A 7,505-nucleotide genomic window follows, 5' to 3' on the forward strand; every position below is an offset into this window, starting at 1 on the left:
GTAGGTAACTAGCGCCATTCTGTCTGTTTTAAGTCCATTTTTCAGACGTCTGGAGATGTCTGTCGTGCGTTGCCCTGTTCTTTGGAATCGCCTCTAATCTCGATTGCAGCGTGGCACAGAGCTCGGCGAACTCCTGGCTGGTCGAATAGTCCATCCAGACACCGCGCGAACGATGCCGTCTTCCTCATCAGACATCAGGTCTATGGTAGCGCACTTCCAAAGGCCCACCTCATATCCTCAGCTAACACACTCTTTCTTGCTTGTAGCAGCTGTAAAAACAAACAATAAAGACAATCAGTATTGCGCGATGTACTGCGTAAAACGCACCTGAAAAATAGTCACACTGACCAAAAACGGATCTAATCTAATAAATCTTACCCTCTTTCTTCTCAATCGACTCCGAGTTGAACTCTTCACAGCTTTTCAAGAACTGGATGTTTGTACCTCCTGCGTACTGTCTCTGTCTTACATGCAGCTGGAAAACAATTAAATGAGTGTTATGAAGAAGTTGTGAAGACGGAGTACTGCTTCCTGTAAAATGACCAGAAAAAGAAAACACTTTTATAAAGCAACTTACATTTGTTCTTTTACAAGGCTAATTTCAGCTTGTGCTACTTAAAAAGCTTTGCTTTAGGTTACTTTAGCTTAGATAACAGTCTTACCGCAATCTTAGGACTGGTCTTCTCTTAGGCACTCGTCTTCTCTTCTTAAAGTTAGTATCTTCCACACAGTTTTTCGACTCCAAAGCAAGCAACCTATCATCTATGGACAGCAACCTGGAGATTACTAAAGTTAACTGCTCGTTAAAATCGGCAGCAAGCTGACGAGATAGCCCACTGATTGCATTCAGCTGTTTCTTCCCGCCGGTGTTACGGATCAACTGGGGATCATGTTATCTGGGGACGGGCGCGTACACGCAGCTAGTTTTACCTGGATTTACAGCAGATGTTAGACGAGGACAGATTCGTCACAGCGGATTTTCCACTGAACAGATTTAAAACGCTTTCCACATTATTGGTAAATGTTTGCATAATATCAGGCTCTGTGTTTTCCTCTGTCGCTGCTTTGCTGTATGTTTCAAACGCAGTTTAAGGGAAATTTTAATGTGGTTTCATTTCACAACACAGACCACGCCCACATTTTGTTACATTCTTTTCGATGAAAGTCGTATCCAATGACAATTACATTCAATAAATTACATTGTGTGGTATTAGTATCGGAATTTTTATTTTATTTTTAATAACTATTGTTTTTGTAATTTGCTTAGGGTATTTTTTAAATTATATATATATATATATATATATATATATATATATATATATATATATATATATATATATATATATATATATATCCTAACTAAAATAACTCATAGCCTGTCATATTACCTTTCTCATATTAGCCTATTATATTCTATTATAATCTATTATATTGCCCACCCCTTGCCCACCTGCACATCCCAGCTGATATACAAGATTTGGGGGGTCATTCTGCATTTGAAAGTTGGAAAGGGTTTTAAATCTTCTAAATAAAGTAAAATGATTCAAAATCAAGTAATTTATATATGCCAAAGTCAACTTTAAACATATACAATGTAATTTCCAAACAGCAAAATTGTGGCCAGTGAAAATGCTGAGTGGCTAGTAACTTTGGAAAACCACTAGCCACGGTGGCCGGTGAGCAAAAAAGTTAATGTCAACCCCTGTATATATATATATATATATATATATATATATATATATATATATATATATATATATATATATATATATATATATATATATATATATATATATATATATATATATATATATATATATATATATATATACACACACACACACACACACACACACACACACACACACACACACACACACACACACATATATATATATATATATATATATATATATATATATGTAGTGCCGTTAAAATTAATTTGCGTTAACACGTTAATTTTGACAGGCAATGATATATGATATATAAAGTTTGCTGATGTATGACGCCGCTTATTAGCAGGAGACCGCAATGATTGGTAAAAGTTGCGGTGATTGGTCAAAATTGCGAGTCGCACTGAATTCACGGGGACTGATTGCAAATGACACACAATAAATAATCTAGAATACTTTCATCAAATATATAAATTCAAGCTTAAGTTTAAGATTTTACAATTAGGCTATACTGAGCCTGATCTATCTAAGAGATTTTCTTAGAAGGAAGTTCATACCTTTTAGAAAAATGTCACATGGGTTAAAACTCCTGCTACTCTGATTTGCATTTGTATAGCTCACAGCATGTTCATTTACATGTTAAAGCCTCCCCTGGAGTTAAGGGAAGGGGGGTCTTGGGGGGGACAACTGCCAAGCAAGACCCACGTCAATTTCTGACAATTCACGGCAGTTTTCGGTGTCGCCTGCAAACTGCCGTGTACAGTCGTAAACCTGATCTTCCACGACAATCTACAGTGCCGCTTACTGACGAAAATCCCACTTTTCATGCAGTGGACGATGGGAAAACTTGATGAGACTTGTCGGGATATGAGGTAAAAAAAATAACATAAACACTGTTCGGTTTCTCACAGAAACCGATCGGTTGGTGTCTTAAGAAATCAATGTGTCATCAGGAGCAGCAAGGTTCCCTTCCGAAAGGGAACTCGCGCTGCGTCAGCTGATGCTACGGGGAACGCCTCCAGCGTCAGCTGACGCAGTGCGAGTTCCCTGTTCTCAGGGAACCAAGGTTACAGTCGTAACCTGAGACATTTTTGTGCACTTTGCCTAAGCATGTTTTTTTGTTTGTATGTTTTGCTCTCATAGAGCCTTACCCATTCACATGATTTTATGACTGGCACACAGCAACGGTTGGAGTGCATGTTGGATGCACTGGGGGTAAGCAGATAAACATCACATTTTCATTTTTGGGTGAACTAACCCTTTAAACCTTCATGAGGATGCAGCACTGGCACATCACCTGTCACTTGTCCCACACAGTTTCATGCACTCACCAACACAGATTTTTACTTGCATTTGGTGCTTGGCGAGTGTTATTTTTAGGTTAAATCATTGCATCAATGCTCACTGACTTGCAGTCGTTTCTAAATGTGTTTCTGAAATAGTTTTCTGCATTTTCTTTCATCGGATCCTTAAGTGCGCAAGTGGAAACATACCCTCTGCTTTTTCTTGCGCTGATTTAATGGCACACATTTAGGAACTATTTGGAAGACCAGTTTGTGTTTTTTTTTGGGTTTTAATTGTACATGGAGATGGCTTTTGTGGTGAATTGTAATGTGGGTTCAAAAGTAAGCGCATATTTTTCTTAAGAGCGTTCCAGAGAATTGGAGATGGTCAGGGAAGACGGTGACTCAGAGTTTGGCCGTGCGTTTTGTGCCGTGTTGAATGCGAATGAGCGTGTGTGTCTTTCTGAGCATTTGTCCGTCTTTCCGTCGAAGTGTCTCTGTGCTGAATAAACCCAGGCTCTGTGAAATGCACAGCCTTTTTTTGACACCCACGTCTTCCACCCCTTCTCCATCTGTCTCTGTTGCCATGATACGATACTGATGTGAGCCTCTGCTCCCTCTCCAGAAGCTTTCAACCTCTCACCTTTCCCATTGTCATTCACTTTCCCTCTCTACATCATTCCGAATCAAGGCCGTTGAATAATAAGAGATGATTAAAGTATATTACATTTATTTAATCATGGATGGGCATCTTTTCATTGCCATAATTTATGGGTAGAGGTGATTAAAAGTTAATTTCAAGTGCTGACAATAAGACTTTAATCACAATAATTGAATTAAAAACAGCATAACAAAGCATAGAAAAGAAACATTTCTAAAGAATTAAAAATAGAAATGAATAAAACATTCAAGTAACAAAATGTAAAAGTATATTAAAAGAACATTCAAAATAAAATGCAATAAAATAATATCAAGTCAATTAAAAATGAAATGATCGAGAGTACCTTCAGTTTAGGCTTGCTTTGATGTGAAAAAAAAAAATACAACCCGGCTCCACCGATTTCCAATAAGCTTGATTTTCATATGAATAGTTTGAAGACAATAAAAGATGTATGAATATCATAAACCATTACAAGTTATGCATGCAATTTATGAATTTTGAAATCAGTTCTGACAGACACGGCTGAATGGTCACAAGGAGCAGTTTCATCAAATTAGATGTAATATGCTTGTTTTTCGGGTCCCCTATTTATGATCTATTGCAGACTGAGAGTAAAAATCAATAAAAAGTGCATTTCAGTAATGATATTTAGTATAGTGTTTCTAGTGTTGCCTAGAAAGCTTTTGGACTTTGGTGTTGCTGGCTTCTTCTATTTAGACAGTGGAGTTGAACAATGGATTGACGCACTCGGGGACGGATTGATGACATTTACGCAGGTGTTCAATGTCAATTCTCTTTTGATCAATACACTTTATGGGTACAAGGTCCAGATGGGTGAACTGTATCTCTACAGGCTATAATGCATTTAAACAAGGCTTTTTCTACAAATGAAAGCATTTCCAGTAATCACTTTGTTGTATTTTGTTTCATTCCATAAAAGTTTTATAGCTTTCTAAGTGTTCAGTGAAATCTACAGAGCATTTTAACTGTGTTAGAGTCATTTTTGCATATCATGCCCTCTTTTAGTCCTTCATGAACACTCAAACCAAGTAAATTTCGGTCCTATATGTCCTGTCTGATGCAACGGCCAAAAAGACATGCAGTCAGCTCAGACGGCTGGTGCTTTCTGGGTCGCAACCGTAGCATTTGCTATCACATGTCAACGTTACTGTCTAAAGGATTTTGACATCTTGTGTTGGGCAGAATGCTTGCTCAAATAGTAAAGCAGGTGGGGAGCTCTCAAACGTCACATTGAATAACCCTGTCCCGAGACAATTTAAAAAACCTCACTGTGCTATAACATGTAGGACGAGCTATTTTATACCTTTGTGCTATATCATATATTTAGAGTCACTGATGAAAGCTTTGCAAGCTGTACCTGTATTTTTATGCAGACTCTTAGTTTTTTCCCTGTCATCTGACTTTAATGTCCATTCTAGAGAGTGCAGAGCAGTTACTGGTCATCAAATTATGCAAACTGCCTTGACTGTTGAAAGCGCAGAATGCAGATAGTGTTAAGCACAGAATTATCTACACACTTAAAGCTTGAGGAAATAGATAAAAGCTGCACAAGGAGGAAATCAGTTTGTTGTGGCTGTGCGGTACTTTTAACTGAAAACAGATAATGAGAAAAGATATCAACTCAACATTTGTTATGATTCATAAAATGAACTGAATTGTAAACTTGGAAGTTTTGGGTACTTTCACGGTATATGGTGCTGTCAGACTCCGTTTGATGCCCTCATAGATCCATTAGACGGCAAATCAGAAATATTATTCTTTTAACTGGACAGGATATGAAACAAATCATGATTATTATTAGCATAGATGTTTTTCCCTTTTTATTTATAACAATTGGTACTGTGGTCTATAAACATGACTCATTAAGTACCTCCCTGTCAAACTGAAGAAGTTTGCAGAGATATTTGACAGGTCGGAAATAGGAAAGAGTGTTATGCTGTTGAGAATACTGAGTTAAGTAAAAAGTATTGCAGCAGAAATCCTCCGCCTGTCTCGAGTCTCTATATTCATGTACGCACACATATGTTCATCCACACAACCTAATATACAACTTGCACATATTTTGTTTTATTAACTAAAAAAGTAAACTGCAAATGTTTGGTGCAGTACGATTATTTTAAAAAAAAGAATACTTTTGTTCTGCATTTATTTGAAATAAAATGACTAATGACATTTATAACGTTTTTTTTTTTAAATAAATTTAATTTTAAATAAGAAAATAATATGAAGATTTTTTTTAATTTGCACCAGATCAGGATTATAATGATTTCTAAAGTGTCATGTGACACAGAAGACTGATGCTTTTCTTTTAAAGACTTTGCCACTCTGCAAATTCTCTTTAAAGTTTGTATGCTACTTATTACTCAGTTATAATAAGCTAAAGCTAATAGTATTTCTTTGTTGCTGAAAGAAAGCCTAAAATATAAGTGATTAACCGTCATGTCTAAATATGTTTTTCTCAGATGACTTTAAACTTTCCCATACTGTTTTTACTGTATTTTTGGTTAAATAAATACAGCTTTTGTGAGCATAAGAGGCTTCTTTTCAACCCCCACATTTTATAAGGTAGTGTAAGGGATTTTATATTATATTTTCAGGCAATACACACTGGAGCAGGAAGTGAGTGAATCCAGACAACAACTTTATTGTAGACAGAGTAAATAAGTAAGTAACTCAACGTGGATAATAATTTGAGGTTCCATGGTAACAATAACAGTCCTTCTATCTTTTAGGTGATCCAGGAGAAGATGGCAGAGCTGTCTGATGGAGCACACACCTAAGTAGACAGCCACATGTAAGTACTGCAGGTGGATATTAACATGAGGAGAAAACACAATGATATACTTGTTGGAATTGATGCTGGAGAACAAGGATCACTAGGAGATTGCTGGAATGTGTATGTTTCCTAGTTTAAGGCCAGACAACGACAACTAGTTTAAGGCCAGACAACTCAGGTGTGTACTTATAAACTATATTGCCACAAGTATTGGGACACCCCTCCAAATCAGTGAATTCAGGTGTTCCAATCACTTCCATGGCCAGAGGTGTATAAAATCAAGCACCTAGCATGCAGACGCTTCTACAAACATTTGCAAAAGAATGAGTTGCTCTCAAGAGCTCAGTGAATTCAAGTGTAGTACCGTGAGAAGTTGCCACCTGTGCATTTGTGAAATTTCTTCAGTACTAAATATTCCACGGTCAACTGTTAGTGGTATTATAACACAGTGAAAATAATTAGTAATAACATCAACTCAGCTATAAAGTGGTAGGTCATGTAAAATCACAGAGTGGGGTCAGCGCATGTTGAGGCTCACAGTGCACAGTTGGGTTACGGTGTAGGGTTGTTTTTTAGGGGTTAGGGTTGGCCTCTTATAGCCTGGTTTTATGTGACTCTTGTACATTTAATTTGTACATAGAGTCTGGCCACTCTCCATTTCCGTGAAGGCGGGCACCCTGTTGAGGTATAAACTATTGGATCTGCCCTGAGCCACTCTGGATCTGCCATAACCAATCGCTAACGTTTGGTCGTGACGTATGTCATGCGCCTTCGCCTGTTTCACTCATGGAAATCCGACAAAATAAAAGTGCACATGTGCATGCCACCTCAGTAATAAAACTATAGGATAAAACCTAAAACTCATGCATTCAGATTGTGATTTATTCACGCCACGGTGGAGAGGAGAGTTTTGTTATCGGGAACGCGGCGTTCACGCGGTCCGTAACATCATTGTATGCTGTAAATAAAATGTCATATGCTTGGTATGATAATAAATGCTGCTATAAATAACGGACCAATTCAAATGTTTAAGTGCTTTTATTTTGATTTGTTTGAGCAGTGATGAAATATATTGCTCTTCTAAATACTTG

General features: G+C 37.2%; 1 long non-coding RNA gene across 1 annotated transcript; it reads right to left on the minus strand.

The window, feature by feature from the left end:
* Nucleotides 1-200: 200 nt before the first annotated feature.
* Nucleotides 201-1,191, minus strand: LOC137048425 (uncharacterized). The gene is made up of 3 exons (XR_010899402.1): nucleotides 663-1,191; nucleotides 379-475; nucleotides 201-269 (listed from the first exon to the last, which is right to left on the minus strand). It is a non-coding gene; the product is annotated as an uncharacterized lncRNA (long non-coding RNA).
* Between the last annotated feature and the right edge of the window lie 6,314 nt (nucleotides 1,192-7,505).

Source organism: Pseudorasbora parva, chromosome 19 (assembly GCF_024679245.1).
Source record: "Pseudorasbora parva isolate DD20220531a chromosome 19, ASM2467924v1, whole genome shotgun sequence".
Classification (NCBI taxonomy): Eukaryota; Metazoa; Chordata; class Actinopteri; order Cypriniformes; family Gobionidae; genus Pseudorasbora; species Pseudorasbora parva.